The sequence below is a fragment of the Natator depressus genome, chromosome 2 (assembly GCF_965152275.1).
Source record: "Natator depressus isolate rNatDep1 chromosome 2, rNatDep2.hap1, whole genome shotgun sequence".
NCBI lineage: Eukaryota > Metazoa > Chordata > Testudines > Cheloniidae > Natator > Natator depressus.
This window is the reverse complement of record NC_134235.1, coordinates 34,654,066-34,671,162: the sequence shown is the minus strand read 5'-3', so window position 1 is coordinate 34,671,162 and position 17,097 is coordinate 34,654,066.

The following is a 17,097-nucleotide window of genomic DNA, read 5'->3' as shown; positions in this document are numbered from 1 at the left end:
CATACTGTGGAAACTGCAGAAGACATTATGTGGCAGTTTCCACAGTATGCATCCGATGAAGTGAGCTGTAGCTCACGAAAGCTCATGCTCAAATAAATTGGTTAGTCTCTAAGGTGCCACAAGTACTCCTTTTCTTTTTGCGAATACAGACTAACACGGCTGTTACTCTGAAACCTTTGTTTAGACTGTAAGCTCTTCCAGGCAGGGACTGCCTCTTACACGTATGTACGGTACCTTGGCAAAATGGGGTCTTTAAGCACTTCTTTAATATTACTGTTAGTATAATAGGCATAGAGGATGACATTTGGAGCCACATCATGAATTCTATTCTGACTGCTAATCTGTGGGTTCTGTAGTATCTATGATAGTCATGGTATCTGTAACATATGCTGACATGAATCATTGCAAGCTAATTTCTTGGTGATTACATTTTCACCCACTGGAAAGGTTGAAAAGGCTTCTGGGTCTCATTAAGGCATTCACCTGTTGCTGCAAGGGCAACATTCTCTGAAATCCAAGCACCTAGTAATACTCTCAAGAGAAGATCTGTTATATGAAGGGAAAGCCTGACTTAGTTCAGCTTTTAGCACTGTACACTTTGCTTGTATACCTGAAGAATCTACTGCCCAGAGACTCAGCTGCAACTAAGGAACACACAGCACAATTCAGGGTGTGTGCACAAAGGCAATTTAAGACACCTTTTGCTCTCACGTGATCCTGGGGAGTTCCTTGAGTGTAAATTTGACCAGTCTGAAGGCAATTCTTATTTGCATTATTTGCCAAGAAGTCATGCTTCTTACTTAGAATATACATTCTTTGGGACAGGAATTGTCTCTTTGTTCTGTGTTTGTGCAGCAAGCAGCACAATGGGGTTCTAGTCCATGACTGGTGTTCCCAGGCACTACAGAAATTTTAATTAATTAATTAATTAAATAATACCACCAACAGAGGGGTGGCCTAGGAATCACTACATCAGCTCTAGAGCACTGGAAGATACCTGCTGCCCTGGGTTCTGTGGCTGGCTACACTGGCTTTATGGCCACTTTATACTGGTAGTATAGTGCAAAGTGACTAGTGGGCAGACGAGGGCTGAGCCTGTGTATTGAGTTTCTTTAGATACCCACAAAATCTACAGTCACATGCTAGTCTTGTCATTAGAAAGATCTATGGCAGCTCTTTAGCAGCCAGCATCCATTACCTTTTTGCCTTTTGGAGAGTGGGGAGTATCTGCCCACTAATACACACAAACAATTTCTGCCACTAAACCACCATACCATTTTTAAAAATAAGCTTCAATCCAATCAGAAAACAGAAACAATCATGTGATATAAATAATCACACACCATGAATAAAGTGAATAGGTTAAGACCTAGTCAAAACAGACAATTGAGAGGCTGAAACGGGTTGCATAAAGCATTAAAGCAATTTTGAACAATTAAATCAGAAACAATATAAATCTGTTCACAGATTATTCTGTCCATGAATCAGGCTAACTATCAAATGAAGAATTCACTATTAATGGTTTTCCATCTGTAGGATAGGCATACACAGAGGGGTGAGGGAGACACAAGGAACTGGAGAGAAGGGAGAGAAAAGGGACATTCATATAGCAAAGCAGAGAAAAAGGAAAGACAAAAGTACTGGAAGAGAATTATGCTCACTACAAAAAACTAGAAAGTTAACAGAAGTTTACGTAAATGTCTTTTTGAACCAAAGCTGGCTAGCTACAGTTGAGGGAGGTACTTATAAAAAGGTAAAATCGTTTTTCTCAGGGATACTCCAAATATGTACGCAGATTTTTGTTTTTTAGGTTCTGCTTTGTTTTTCTCATGCATAGTTATTGAAATTATTATTGTTCCAAGCTGCATATTAAAACTGGCAGCGTCTTTGATTTTTAGCAATAAGGCTAAATCAGAAGCATCTTGTTAAAATAATATAAAATAAAATATAATTAGTTCTCTCATATCATCTTCTTTCCAGTCACTAGGGTAGCAATAGCTTTGGCTTAGTGAACTGCCCCTAATATTAAAGAGCTGTATAAACTCTACTTTTACATAAGTAACTAAGTTTTGAAGGAGTACTTGTGGCACCTTAGAGACTAACCAATTTATTTGAGCATAAGCTTTCGTGAGCTACAGCTCAGAAAGCTTATGCTCAAATAAATTGGTTAGTCTCTAAGGTGCCACAAGTACTCCTTTTCTTTTTGCGAATACGGACTAACACGGCTGTTACTCTGAAACCTAAGTTTTGAAGATAGCCATAGGCTGTGTCAGTGAAAAACTAAAAATCTTCATGCTTCATGCTAACATTTACACATTTGGGGCTCTGGCTTGTTGAGCACAGTTAGTAATATTCATACACTTTGGCCACAACTCCAGGATTTCAGTTCACACTGTGCATGCACAAGCTCCAACCTTAGCATTTGGAAAGGGAAAAAACAAACAAAACAGAACAACCTTGATTTTCATACACATTGTAAGGAGAGTGGTCACTTTGGATAAGCTATTACCAGCAGGAGAGTGAGTTTGTGTGTGTGGTTTTTGGAAAAGGGGGGGGTGGGGGGTGAGAAAACCTGGATTTGTGCTGGAAATGGCCCACCTTGATTATCATACACATTGTAAAGAGAGTGGTCACTTTGGATGGGCTATTACCAGCAGGAGAGTGAGTTTGTGGGGGGGGGGGGGGGGCAGAGGGTGAGAAAACCTGGATTTGTGCTGGAAATGGCCCAACTTGATTATCATACACATTGTAAGGAGAGTGATCACTTTAGATAAGCTATTACCAGCAGGAGAGTGGGATGGGAGGAGGTATTGTTTCATGGTCTCTGTGTATATAATGTCTTCTGCAGTTTCCACAGTATGCATCCGATGAAGTGAGCTGTAGCTCACGAAAGCTTATGCTCAAATAAATTGGTTAGTCTCTAAGGTGCCACAAGTACTCCTTTTCTTTTTGCGAATACAGACTAACACGGCTGTTACTCTGAAAGAACAACCTGAGAGAACTTTTAGGAGGCTATGGAATAGCACTACATTTCCTTTGCAAGTCAGCTCGAAACATCTATCTTCTTTTGCAAGGTTAGTCTATTTCCATAACACACAAAATAGAAAATTAAAATTCTAATTTTAAAATTCTTAACAAATATTAACATTCTTCTTTTCTAAATCTAGCACAAGTTGGTGCTCTACATTATGGCTTCTGGTTCATGCTGACATTTACTGGCAATGAAAGAATCACATGGTTCATCCTTGTAAAGGGAAATGGACTTGTGGCTCCAGTATGGGATCCCCCACAACTTCAATGGGAACTCTGGATGAATCAGAAGTCCCAGGAGGGATCAGGTTGTTGCAGTGAGCCCTTCCGCACCCTTCTGCCCCAACCATGTGGGCCATGGTGTAAAGTAATAATTTGGCTCTTAATATGTCCATCGATCTTTGGGGAATAATGACTGAAACAGGTCTGCCACATGATCAGAAGAGAGGAGAAGCTCCAGTATTAGCCCAAAAGAGAGGATATGTCCATAAAGATGGTATAGCTAATTTAGCACCCTCTATTTCCATTCTTATCCAGAGAATCTAATCCTACTACTGCCAACACCAACTATTCAAAAATGTGTCACATCTCAAAAATCATGAGATTGGCTTAAAAACCATGAGATTTAAAAACAAACAAACATTATTTGTGGGGGGGGGGATTTGCCTTTTGGTTTCTGAACTTTTAAGTTAGGCTTGCATCATATTTTCAATCTTTTCTCCACAACCATGAGGACTAGAAACTTCCTTTTTTTAAAAAATGAAAGTCAAGATCCACATGCAATCTCTTGGTTTCAGCAACTGGGACTTTAAGGGAAACAAAGATCTGAATTAGTTTATGAAACACCATTTTCTTTTAATAAAGGTAACTTTATTTGCTGCATATTATGTAACAACTTATTTCTGTTTGCAAAATCAAATTTATTATGTTGTACAGAAGATATAGAGTAAATGGCATTTCAGTAATATGTACATATTCAAAAGATGCAGGCTTATATATTAAAGTACATCATGCACAGTATCATAGGGAAATAAAATGTCACTAGGTTAATAGTTTAATATTCTAAGTGTACATTGTGACAAGAGGGATGTCTTGGAGCAAAGAAAGACACTTTACAAGTTTAATAATCAAAGTAACATAAATCATTGCTTTTATTAGCATTTCACCACCTCTTAATTAAATACAAGAAAAGCTATGTGAGTTATAAGATTAAATTTATAACTCGTGCACTGTTTGACCTGCTCTGACTGCCTGTTCTTTAGAGAATGTGCTACAATGTTTTTTTACTAGTAGTTAGAACTGTAAGGGGAAATTCTGAGAGGTACAAAGGGCAGCTAGGCACCTACTTCACATTGACTTTCTCATTTGTGGTTTTGAAAATACTCTCTGTAAGGAATATAGAAGCTGCATACCTGAAGGGGACTCTCTGATGCTCTATTTCCCATTATGGCAACTGAAATCAGTGGGTTGGAATGAGTGACCTTTCCAAGATACAGTTTTGAGAGATAGAGCCTTTCCTTCTCTTCCTCTCTATGTAGTCAAAAGTACATCAGTGGCTGCCTTTAGGGCTAGGCTCATGATCTTTTTGTTTCCCCTCTGTGCTGTGTGGTTTTGCATTATATTTTCCACTATATTTTATTTTGTTTTGCCCTTCCAGAATTTATTCCTATTCTGTTATGTTGCCTATATATTGTAAATTGTATTTTAAATCTATATCTGTTAAGGTACACAGAAATCTTTTGGTGTCTAAGTGAAAAAAGAACAAAGACATTCAGAAAGCAATCTAACTTTAAAATAACCGTTGTGGCTAGCATTCAAAGCTGTTGGTCAGATTTTTAGATTGTGGAAAACAGCAAGTTCCACTGAAGTAAATGGAGCTGTACTACTGTATGTCAGCTGAGGATCTGGTCCAGTGCTCCCTGAACATACTGTTGTATCAAATTTCTGGTTTTTATTTGAAAAATGTTCCCCAAATTGGTGATTTTTTTTATTTTCTGTACACCCCACCCCTGTTTTTTTTCTTGCAAAAATTGAAGATGGATGAACGTCAAATATATTTATTGAAAATAAAAAAAGCTGCCTCTAATGTACCTTGGAAACCAAACTACTGCTGATGGCAAGGAGGAGGGAAGGATAAAATAATCAAATTAGTAAGAAAATGATGGAACCTTGAAGGAAAAGCTTCCAATATCCAAGAGAATTTTTCCAAGTGGGGATACATGCGATCTGAAATGGCAATGATCATGAGACTCATTATGTGTCATCCTTTAATTCTCAATGAGCTGAAGATTTTCTACTGAGACTGCATAATTACATTGTTGGGGGTGTCAGGGACTGCTGGATAGGGAGCAGATCACTCTTCTCAGACCTATTGTTTCGATCTGTTAGAACAGGGGTTCTCAAACTGGGGGTTGGGACCCCTCAGGGGATCACGAGGTTCTTACATAGGGGGTTGCGAACTGTCAGTCTGCACCCCAAACCCCGCTTTGCCTCCAGCATTTATAATGGCGTTAAATATATTAAAAAAAGTGTTTTTAATCAATAAGAGGGGGTCACACTCAGAGGCTTGCTATGTGAAAGGGGTCACCAGTACAAGAGTTTGAGAATCACTGTGTTAGAAATTCAGGAAAACACTGCATTGTCTTTCATTCAGTTCAGTTTTTTAAGGGTTCGTTCACAACTCTCCAGGCCAAAGATTTAGGAATAGATTATCTCCTGTGGATGAACCGTTCATCATCATCCACAATCTTGTCTCTAATGAGAAACAAAAACTGACACAGAACCAGAACTGTCTAACAATGCAGAACAAGTGCTCTCACTTCATCTTCCCAATGTACCCTCTTTATTTACAACAGATTCACAACCAGGAAGGACAAATCTGGAGGCAGAGAAGCTATTCTATTAACACTATCCAGTCTCATTGGATCCATGAGTCCAGAGGCAAAACTAACCTCGCCATTTTGCTAATCCATAATTCTCCCAGACATATAAACCTTTCCAGAGAAGCCAATACAGATTCTGTCTGACAAGGGATGAAGTTCACAAGACTTGTTGTTTTGGGAGATTTCAATCTCCACAGAGAGAATGACTCTGACAGGATAAACCAAACCTTTTTATCCTAATTCTTCACCTTAGATTTCCCACAGGTCAACTCAGACCCATACACATAGTGGGCCATAACCTGGACTGGATCCTTTGATTGGAAGTGTACACAAAAAATGCAAGATCAACCCTCTGTCCTGATCAAGCTGCTTCCTTCTTTGGGAGGTAATAAAAACTTCCCATTAGAGCAGGACCAGAAACACAGCGCCTTCCCCATAGGTGCTAGAAGTAGAGGTGCTGGGGGTGCTTCAACACCCCCTGGCTTGAAGTGGTTTCTATTATATACAAGGTTTATGGTTTGGTTCAATGCCCCTCAGTACCCCACTATAAAAACTGTTCCAGCACCCTAGCCTCCTTCCAATAATTTGGCTCATTTTTTTCAGTCAAGTTAACAAAACACCTAGCATGACACTTTCTAATCCCACCTGTGTTACCTACAAGCATACTGGATCTCTCTTAATCAGGCTTGATACAGCGACAGCACTTGTTGCTATGGGGGATGACCTCTGGCTCGCCATGACCTTCCTCAACAGCTACGTTTTACCAGAACAACAAATCTGTTGTCCATTAGGATGAGAGTTTGAAGTGCAAGAGACAGGACCTACCTCGGAGCTGGACCTGAGAAGAAGGATAGTTTTGTTGCTAAGGCACTGGACTGGGGCTCAGGAGACCTGTTTTTAATTTTTGGTTCTGCCACATGTGTCCTCCACTATCTTGAGCAAGTCATGTAATCTCTCTGTGCCTCAATTTCCCAGTTGAGGAATGGGGATGATAAATGTAGTCAAAGGAAGTATTTCCATTTAAATTGTAAGCTGGTTGGGGGAGGGTCTGTCTCTTACTAAATATATGCACTGCACCCAGAACAATAGGGCTGCGGATCTGAGTTGGCGTCTCTAAGCGTACCCGAATGCAAATAACAAGAATGACTTGGACTGTGGAACTCCCTCCCATGAGAGACAAGTATTACCATAAAACTGCTGTTCCTCCCCACCCTGGTCTGGGGGTTAAGCTAATGCATTTGGGTAAATGCAGATTAATGTTGTTCTCCTAATCTGCCTTCCTCCATCTCTGCCAAAAATCCCAAACCACTCCACAATAGTGCAGAAGGAACATCCAGGAGCACAGACTGTTTGAGAGCAGGGATTCAAACACCTTGAACAGTCACCCTATCTCCTGTGCCTTCTGCATGGTGAAACCAAATGAGAGCCGCTGCACACTGATTCACTCTGATGCAGCTTAGTAGTACCTGCATAGTTAGGAAAAGCACAAACAAAATGCCATCCCCAGGTGCACAGAAGGGAAGGTATCCCCTGCCACCCTCCGAAAGTACAATTTACAGGTACTAGTGCCAATTTGTCGCAAGCCAGAAAAGGTTCACAGACCTGCAGTTTCAAGCTCCTTTTCGTTTTTCCATCTTTTTTTTTCTGAAAAAGATCCACACAAATGTTAATACTGTAGAACACTGAATTTGCATTCTAGAGCTCTCAAAAGCCATGAAATTCTACAGCTATAAATGCATGTACAACCTTAATTCTGCCCCCTTGTCTGTTTATTCATTATGACAATCATTAAATGGTATCCCTCAAATAATACAATATTACTTATTCTCATAGAGATTTCTCTAGACAAGGAGTAGACAATATTCCCAGAGCCAAGTGTCTTTAGAACTGGTTGCTGATGTGTCCAAAAGGGTTTGTTTGGAAGCTATATGTCTGGGCTAGGAGAGCTGCTGAGAGACCCTGGTGATTAAGTAATGAAGATGGTGTCAAAACATCTGGTGATAAATAGCAGGTAAGGGAATATATGGAAAAATACAGTATATACAGATGAGCAGGTCTGGATGATATGCAGCCCAAGGTTTTAAGTGAATTAGCTAATAAAATTACTGAATAATGAGTAATTATATTTCATAAGTTATGGAGAGCCAGAGACATAACTGTGGAGTTGAGAAAGTAAATAAGGTATTGATCTTTTCTTATAAAGAAAAAAACACTAGCAACTACTATCTGGAGGCTATAACTGGTATCCCTAGTAAACCGAGTTAATGTAACAAATACAAAAATCTATATGTAGAAAGATTAAAGAATGTAGCCACGAGTCTATCTTTGTTATTTCTAGAGCATCTGGTCACCTTGATATTTAAATGCAGATTTTGCACAACGGATTGTAGGATGTGACTACAAAAACTCATGGGACTGCAATCCTGGCTAGAAACTGTGAATGTTAATTAGTGGGAATAAAAGCACTGAAGTATAAAAGTATATTTTCTTTGTTGGGCCTGTCCTGTAGTAGGTGACTTCTGGGTACTCTTCTGGCTCTGTCAATCTGTTTCTTCACTTCCGCAGGTAGGTATTGTAGTTGTAAGAATGCTTGATAGAGATCTTGTAGGTGTTTGTCTCTGTCTGAGGGGTTGGAGCAAATGCGGTTGTATCATAGAGCTTGGCTGTAGACAATGGATCGTGTGGTGTGGTCTGGATGAAAGCTGGAGGCATGTAGGTAGGAATAGCGGTCAGTAGGTTTCTGGTATACGGTGGTGCTTATGTGACCATCGCTTATTAGCACCATAGTGTCCAGGAAGTGGATCTCTTGTGTGGACTGGTCCAGGCTGAGGTTGATGGTGGGATGGAAATTGTTGAAATCATGGTGGAATTCCTCAAGGGCTTCTTTTCCATGGGTCCAGATGATGAAGATGTCATCAATGTAGCGCAAGTAGAGTAGGGGCATTAGGGGACAAGAGCTGAGGAAGCGTTGTTCTAAGTCAGCCATAAAAATGTTGGCATACTGTGGGGCCATGCAGGTACCCATAGCAGTGCCGCTGATTTGAAGGTATACATTGTCCCCAAATGTGAAATAGTTATGGGTGTGGACAAAGTCACCTACTACAGGACAGGCCCAACAAAGAAAATAACAGAATGCCACTAGCCGTCACCTTCAGCCCCCAACTAAAACCACTCCAACGCATCATCAAGGATCTACAACCTATCCTGAAGGACGACCCATCACTCTCCCAGATCTTGGGAGACAGGCCAGTCCTTGCTTACAGACAGCCTCCCAACCTGAAGCAAATACTCACCAGCAACCACACACCACGCAACAGAACCACTAACCCAGGAACCTGTCCTTGCAACAAAGCCCATTGCCAACTGTGTCCACATATCTATTCAGGGGACACCATCATAGGGCCTAATCACATCAGCCTCACTATCAGAGGCTCGTTCATCTGCACATCTACCAATGTGATATATGCCATCATGTGCCAGCAATGCCTCTTTACCATGTACATTGGTCAAACTGGACAGTCTCTACGTAAAAGAATAAATGGACACAAATCAGATGTCAAGAATTATAACATTCAAAAACCAGTTGGAGAACACTTCAATCTCTTTGGTCACTCGATTACAGATCTAAAAGTGGCAATTCTTCAACAAAAAAACTTCAAAAACAGACTCCAGCGAGAGACTGCTGAATTGGAATTAATTTGCAAACTGGATACAATTAACTTAGGCTTGAATAGAGACTGGGAGTGGATGGGTCCTTACACAAAGTACACTATTTCCCCATGTTTATTCCCCCCTCCACCCCCCACTGTTCCTCAGACATTCTTGTCAACTGCTGGAAATGGCCCACCTTGATTATCACTACAAAAGGTTCCCCCCTGCTCTCCTGCTGGTAATTGCTCACCTTAAGTGATCACTCTCGTTACAGTGTGTATGGTAACACCCATTGTTTCATGTTCTCTATGTATATAAATCTCCCCACTGTATTTTCCACTGAATGCATCCGATGCAGTGAGCTGTAGCTCACAAAAGCTTATGCTCAAATAAATTGGTTAGTCTCTAAGGTGCCACAAGTACTCCTTTTCTTTTTGCGAATACAGACTAACATGGCTGCTACTCTGAAACCTGGTTTAGGAGAATGATCCTTCTTCAAGCTGTTGTATTATAAGGTGTTAATGGCATCCATCAATCACAGACTTGGATAAAGTCAGTGGGTGTACTAAGCACACTTCATTCAGGCTAAATGAAGAAGCAATTAAAATCCCCTTTGTGTAGTGATAGCTGAAACAACAGAAAGCTATTGCCCAAGGCACTGGCCAGCATAGCAAGGTCTGACAGACGCTAAACCTGGGGTCTGATTGCAAGCACAGGGGATGGAGCATCAATTAGTTGCAGCTATGTGTGTCTTTGTGTGTCAGAGCCAGAAAGCTAGCAGATAGCAAGAGAAGCAGTTGTGAGGGTAGCCCTGAAAGGGAGCAATTATAGAACTCTTTGGGATACACAACTCACTAGAAAGGCAGGCTTGGAAATTGTGAGCAATGAAGCTGCCTGCTGTGTTCCTACTGTCTTCAGAGAAACAACCTGGCAAAGCCCAAATATTGGCTAATAACTTGGGCCTAGGGTCTCCAATATAAATTGTGATACTGGTAGGAAAATTGCTACAATAAACATTTTTTTCAAGCCACTCCTGGCATTCTAAGGATCTTCTCTGTCTGTCTGTCTGTCTCTCTCTCTCTCACACACACACATATACACCCTTTGCCTTCCACCACTTTCAAAGTTCCCACATCATGAAGTACATGAAAGGTGTAATCACCAAAGAAAGAGATGGCCCAGGGACAGGGAGAGAGTTCTTTCCTAGCGGACTTCCAGGTTTCAAAGTAGAGCTCAGCTAAAGATTATGTAGAACAATGACCCACATAATAGATGGAAAATTGAGCGCAAGTGAGGGAAAGAGGGGGAGAAAAGTGGGAAAGCATCCACCTCCTAACTCATGTTATGTATATTTGTTGTATGTTTAAAAAGAAGATTGGGATTTGGAATTATCCACCTGCCTCTTGACAGGCATGGAGAGGGGATATGTAATAGGAGTGCTGAGGAGAGACCCAGGAAAGAGAGTTGAGTTACATGGAATAGAATTAATTACTCACTTATTGGGAGAGACAAAGTAGGTGAGATAATATCTTTTATTGGACCAACTTCTTTTGGTGAAAGAGACGAGCTTTCAAGTGCCACAATTCAGGGACTAACATGGCTACAACAACGCTTACTTACTTATTATTAGCTTACTTTTGTGAGATCAGAGCACAATTAACTTTTTCCTCCACACTTCTTTTCCTTATGTAGCAGCAAGCAGATTTTCTATTCTGTGCTAATGAACAACTAGCATGTATAACCCAGAAGATGGTATATATTTTCCTTCTGGATAGAGCTCCATATTCAGACCTAGTTACTAAAGAAATATTAAGACACAGTATGTCCATATTTCTTTGTGCATTATTTTGGGACTGAAGATTATATCATTCAACAGTCAAAAGCTCTTCATTAGGAAGACGGAGAAGAATCTGTTTTGTTTTGTTTTGTACTGAAGTTAGCTGATTTATTACATAAAATATTTATTTTATTACTGACTGATTTTCTTTCTGTTATAAGCATTATGTATTTTTTAGGTTTTCAGTATTTTGTAAATTATAGATAGAATATGAACTAAACTAAAAATAGTGTTTGAGCTTTGATTCATTTTATTTTCATTCTTGTTGGAAACATTTTTTTTTTTTGCAGGTAACCATAAATCTTTTTCTGAAATGCTCTGCCAGCTTTAATAAGTACAGCACAGTAGCCAATGCTGGTTTTCAGTCACTGTAGCTGAATGTTAAGCAGCATTGGAAAATGTTAAGTTGTGAGATAACTGACTAGTTTTCTTAAAGCTCTTTAGGGACACTGAGAATTAACAATGCTTTTCACCTCCCTCTTCACACTCCAATAGAAAAATGCTAATTTACTATTAACCTAGTCACAGCTGCCTCATATTCCATTTTCTCCACTTCACAATTCATACAGGAACGTATGCACTAGTACTGTGCATCTCTGATAGAAAAACAGCTGGAATTCCCTTTGGTAAGGATTCTGTTCACAAAACCCTTAAGCAGCTTTCATGCTAAGAAGATAGGAAACTTACGATATTTGCAGAGTATAAAACATATTTAGAAATTAAGATGCATTTTCATGCTATTCTGTTCACAACTTTCTAATGCTCTCTGTTCAAGTTCCCTATCATCATTTGTATGCACCTTCTGAAAAATAAATAAGGAACTCAATTCCCTTAACACTTGCTACAACAATATTCATGCTAGTGGGAAGTGGTCTCTACAATGTACACAATATGGGCCATATGTACCATATAGGCCAAATCCTGAAGGTTTTTGCCAGATTTTCTGCAGAAGTCAATGGATGTTTTATTGGAGTAAGGACCAAGTAAAAATATAGAGTAAGGCCTTCAGGTTTTGGAAAAATATAAAAATACACAATTTCAATCTCGTCTGTTGCCTGCAGAGTTAAAGGGAATACACATTGCACATTTTAGCAGAAGCTAACAGCCTGGCGTGTAATGTTACAGTAAAGATACAAGTACTTTTACTGGTTTGGGGTGAAATAAAATGTGCATGAAATGAAAGAAAAAATTAATTACTTACATGTATCTTAAAAGTTGAGTTTTTAACTGGTGCTTCAGTTCATCTTGAGAAAGCACAAAAACTTGCACAGGGATTTTATCCACAATTATTAGAACTGGTGATAAAAATTGCAAGGAAGTTTTTCAAAAGCACAAATGCAGGTTATGCACTGAGATTTTGGCACCCAATTTCTTGAGACCCTTTGAAAACTCCAACCTGCATCTTTTGAAAGGGTCTATTAGATAGAAAATGCATTGATTTTAACAATCTTGGAAACCTCTGGAGTCCTTTCTACAAAATAAAATATGAGACTTGATACGGCTGATGGCTCAGAGGTTTCTCAGTGACTTCTGCTATATTTTTGGTAATAAAAGTTGAGATTACATGTTGATGTTAACAAAATGTCATTCAGAAAAACTGAGTAAAGTCATGTATAGACGTATTTAAAATATTTTGTGCTGCTATGTCATAAACTGAAACCGTAGCTTTTCAACAAAAAGTATTAATTTGAAGCATATGTATGAGCTCTGAGCAGTATGACTGCTCAGAGCTCAAGTATGAAACTGCAGAAAAACCTGAGTGTCTCTGGATTAAGTTTAGAAGTGTGCGCAACAAGGGTGATGTCATGGTGGGAATCTGCTATAGACCACGAGACCAGGGGGATGAAGTGGACGAGGCTTTCTTCCGGCAACTCACGGAAGTTACTATATCGAAGGCCCTGGTCCTCATGGGAGACTTCAATCACCCTGATATCTGCTGGGAGAGCAATACAGAGGTGCACAGACAATCCAAGAAGTTTTTGGAAAGGGTAGGGGACAATTTCCTGGTGCAAGTGCTGGAGGAACAAACTAGGGGCAGAGCTCTTCTTGACCTGCTGCTCACAAACCGGGAAGAATTAGTAGGGGAAGCTAAAGTGGATGGTAACCTGGGAGGCAGTGCCATGAGATGGTTGAGTTCAGGATCCTGACACAGGGAAGAAAGGAGAGCAGCAGAATACGGACCCTGGACTTCAGAAAAGCAGACTTTGACTCCCTCAGGGAACTGATGGGCAGGAGCCCCTGGGAGAATAACATGAGGGGGAAAGGAGTCCAGAGAGCTGACTGTATTTTAAAGAATCCTTATTGAGGTTACAGGGACAATCCATCCCGATGTGTAGAAAGAATAGTAAATATGGCAGGCGACCAGCTTGGCTTAACAGTGAAATCCTTGCTGATCTTGAATACAAAAAAGAAGCTTACAAGAAGTGGAAGATTGGACAAATGACCAGGGAAGAGTATAAAAATATTGCTTGGGGATGCAGGAAGCAGGAAGGCCAAATCACACCTGGAGTTGCAGCTAGCAAGAGATGTTAAGAGTAACAAGAAGGGTTTCTTCAGGTATGTTAGCAACAAGAAGAAAGTGAAGGAAAGTGTGGGCCCCTTACTGAATGAGGGAGGCAACCTAGAGACAGAGGATGTGGAAAAAGCTAATGTACCCAATGCTTTTTTTCCTCTGTCTTCATGAACAAGGTCAGCTCCCAGACTACTGCACTGGGCAGCACAGCATGGGGAGGAGGTGACCAGCCCTCTGTGGAGAAAGAAGTGGTTCGGGACTATTTAGAAAAGCTGGACGAGCACAAGTCCATGGGGCCGGATGCGCTGCATCCGAGAGTGCTAAAGGAGTTGGCGGATGTGGTTGCAGAGCCATTGGCCATGATCTTTGAAAACTCATGGCGATCCGGGGAAGTCTCGGATGACTGGAAAAAGGCTAATGTAGTGCCCATCTTTAAAAAAGGGAAGAAGGAGGATCCTGGGAACTACAGGCCAGTCAGTCTCACCTCAGTCCCTGGAAAAATCATGGAGCAGGTCCTCAAGGAATCAATTCTGAAGCACTTAGAGGAGAGGAAAGTGATCAGGAACAGTCAGCATGGATTCACCAAGGGCAAGTCACGCCTGACTAATCTAATTGCCTTCTATGACGAGATAACTGGTTCTGTGGATGAGGGAAAAGCGGTGGACGTGTTGTTCCTTGACTTTAGCAAAGCTTTTGACACGGTCTCCCACAGTATTCTTGCCAGCAAGTTAAAGAAGTATGGGCTGGATGAATGGACTATAAGGTGGATAGAAAGCTGGCTAGATTGTCGGGCTCAACGGGTAGTGATCAATGGCTCCATGTCTAGTTGGCAGCCGATATCAAGTGGAGTGCCCCAAGTGTCGGTCTTCGGGCCGGTTTTGTTCAATATCTTTATTAATGATCTGGAGGATGGTGTGGATTGCACCCTCAGCAAGTTTGCAGACGATGCTAAACTGGGAGGAGAAGTAGATACACTGGAGGGTAGGGATAGGATACAGAGGGCCCTAGACAAATTAGAGGATTGGGCCAAAAGAAATCTGATGAGGTTCAACAAGGACAAGTGCAGAGTCCTGCACTTAGGACGGAAGAATCCCATGCACCGCTACAGACTAGGGACCGAATGGCTAGGCAGCAGTTCTGCAGAAAAGGACCTAGGGGTTACAGTGGACAAGAAGCTGGATATGAGTCAACAGTGTGCCCTTGTTGCCAAGAAGGCCAATGGCATTTTGGGATGTATACGTAGGGGCATTGCCAGCAGATCGAGGGACGTGATCGTTCCCCTCTATTCAACATTGGTGAGGCCTCATCTGGAGTACTGTGTCCAGTTTTGGGCCCCACACTACAAGAAGGATGTGGAAAAATTGGAAAGAGTCCAGCGGAGGGCAACAAAAATGATTAGGGGACTGGAACACATGACTTATGAGGAGAGGCTGAGGGAACTGGGATTGTTTAGTCTGCGGAAGAGAAGAATGAGGGGGGATTTGATAGCTGCTTTCAACTACCTGAAAGGGGGTTCCAAAGAGGATGGATCTAGACTGTTCCCAGTGGTAGCTGATGACAGAACAAGGAGTAATGGTCTCAAGTTGCAGTGTGGGAGGTTTAGGTTGGATATTAGGAAAAACTTTTTCACTAGGAGGGTGGTGAAACACTGGAATGCATTACCTAAGGAGGTGGTGGAATCTCCTTCCTTAGATATTTTTAAGGTCAGGCTTGACAAAGCCCTGGCTGGGATGATTTAGTTGGGGGTTGGTCCTGCTTTGAGCAGGGGGTTGGACTAGATGGCCTCCTGAGGTTCCTTCCAACCCTGATATTCTATGATTCTATGAAATGAGAAATTAATGAAACCTAACAGCTGTACACTATCAGCAGTGCACATATAATACACTGGCTAACTGACTGTGGTCACGTCTCCTTCTAGTAGCCAGCCTATCATAGGATAGCTGGGCTCTGAATCTTCACCAGGTCCAGCACCCCTATGCCAGAGCAGGTGGGCCTGATTGAGCCAATTAAAGGGGTAGGGCTAAACCTCGGGAATATAATGTCTGTCAGAGGGCAGGAAGAGCAGTGATAGCCTGAGTGTTTCAGGAGTGGGAAAATGGGACACATAAAGCAGTTCTGCCCCTTGAAGAATGAATTTGAGAAGAATGGTATCTGTGGGGAGGGGGAGGCCTGAAGAGTGATGGAAATAATCCCAGGTAGGGCTACCAAGGCAACGAGACAGGGGAGCAGAAGCTCATGCTAGAGGCAAAACACTGTAAACCAAGGACTCAGACACATAGTGCTGGAACTAGGGATGCTGCAGCACTCCATAGCTTGAAGTGATTTCCATCATATACAGGGTTTATAGTTTGGTTCATTGGCTCTCAGCACCCCAACTATAAAAATGGTTCCAGCACCTCTGCTCAGACAGGGCCAGAAGCTGATCAGTGTATAAGGCAGTGTATAAAGGTCTAGAAAACATGACCTATGAGGGAAGATTGTTTGTTTAGTCTGGAGAAGAGAAGACTGAGAGGGGACATGATAACAGTTTTCAACCACATAAAAGGTCGTTACAAGGAGGAGGGAGAAAAATTGTTGTTCTTAACCTCTGAGGATAGGACAAGAAGCAATGGGCTTAAATTGCAGAAAGGGCGGTTTAGGTTGGACATTAGGAAAAATTTCCTAACTGTCAGAGTGGTTAAGCACTGGAATAAATTGCCTAGGGAGGTTGTGGAATCTCCATCATTGGGGATTTTTAAGAGTAGGTTGGACAAACATCTGTCAGGTATGGTCTAGATCAGTGGTTCTCAAAGCCGGTCAGCCGCTTGTTCAGGGAAAGCCCCTGGCACGCCGGACCGGTTTGTTTACCTGCTGCATCCGCAGGTTTGGCCGATCGTGGCTCCCACTGGCCATGGTTTGCCGCTCCAGGCCAATGGGGGCTGCGGGAAGGGCGGCCAGCATGTCCCTTGGCACACGCTGTTTCCCGCAGCCCCCATTGGCCTGGAGCGGCGGATTGTGGCTCCCACTGGCCACGGTTCGCCGAACCTGCGGATGCGGCAGGTAAACAAACCGGACTGGTGCGCCAGGGGCTTTCCCTGAACAAGCGGCGGACCGTTTTTGGGAACCACTGGTCTAGATAATACTTAGTCCTGCCTTGAGTGCAGGGGACTGGACTATATGACCTCTCGAGGTCCCTTCCAGTCCTA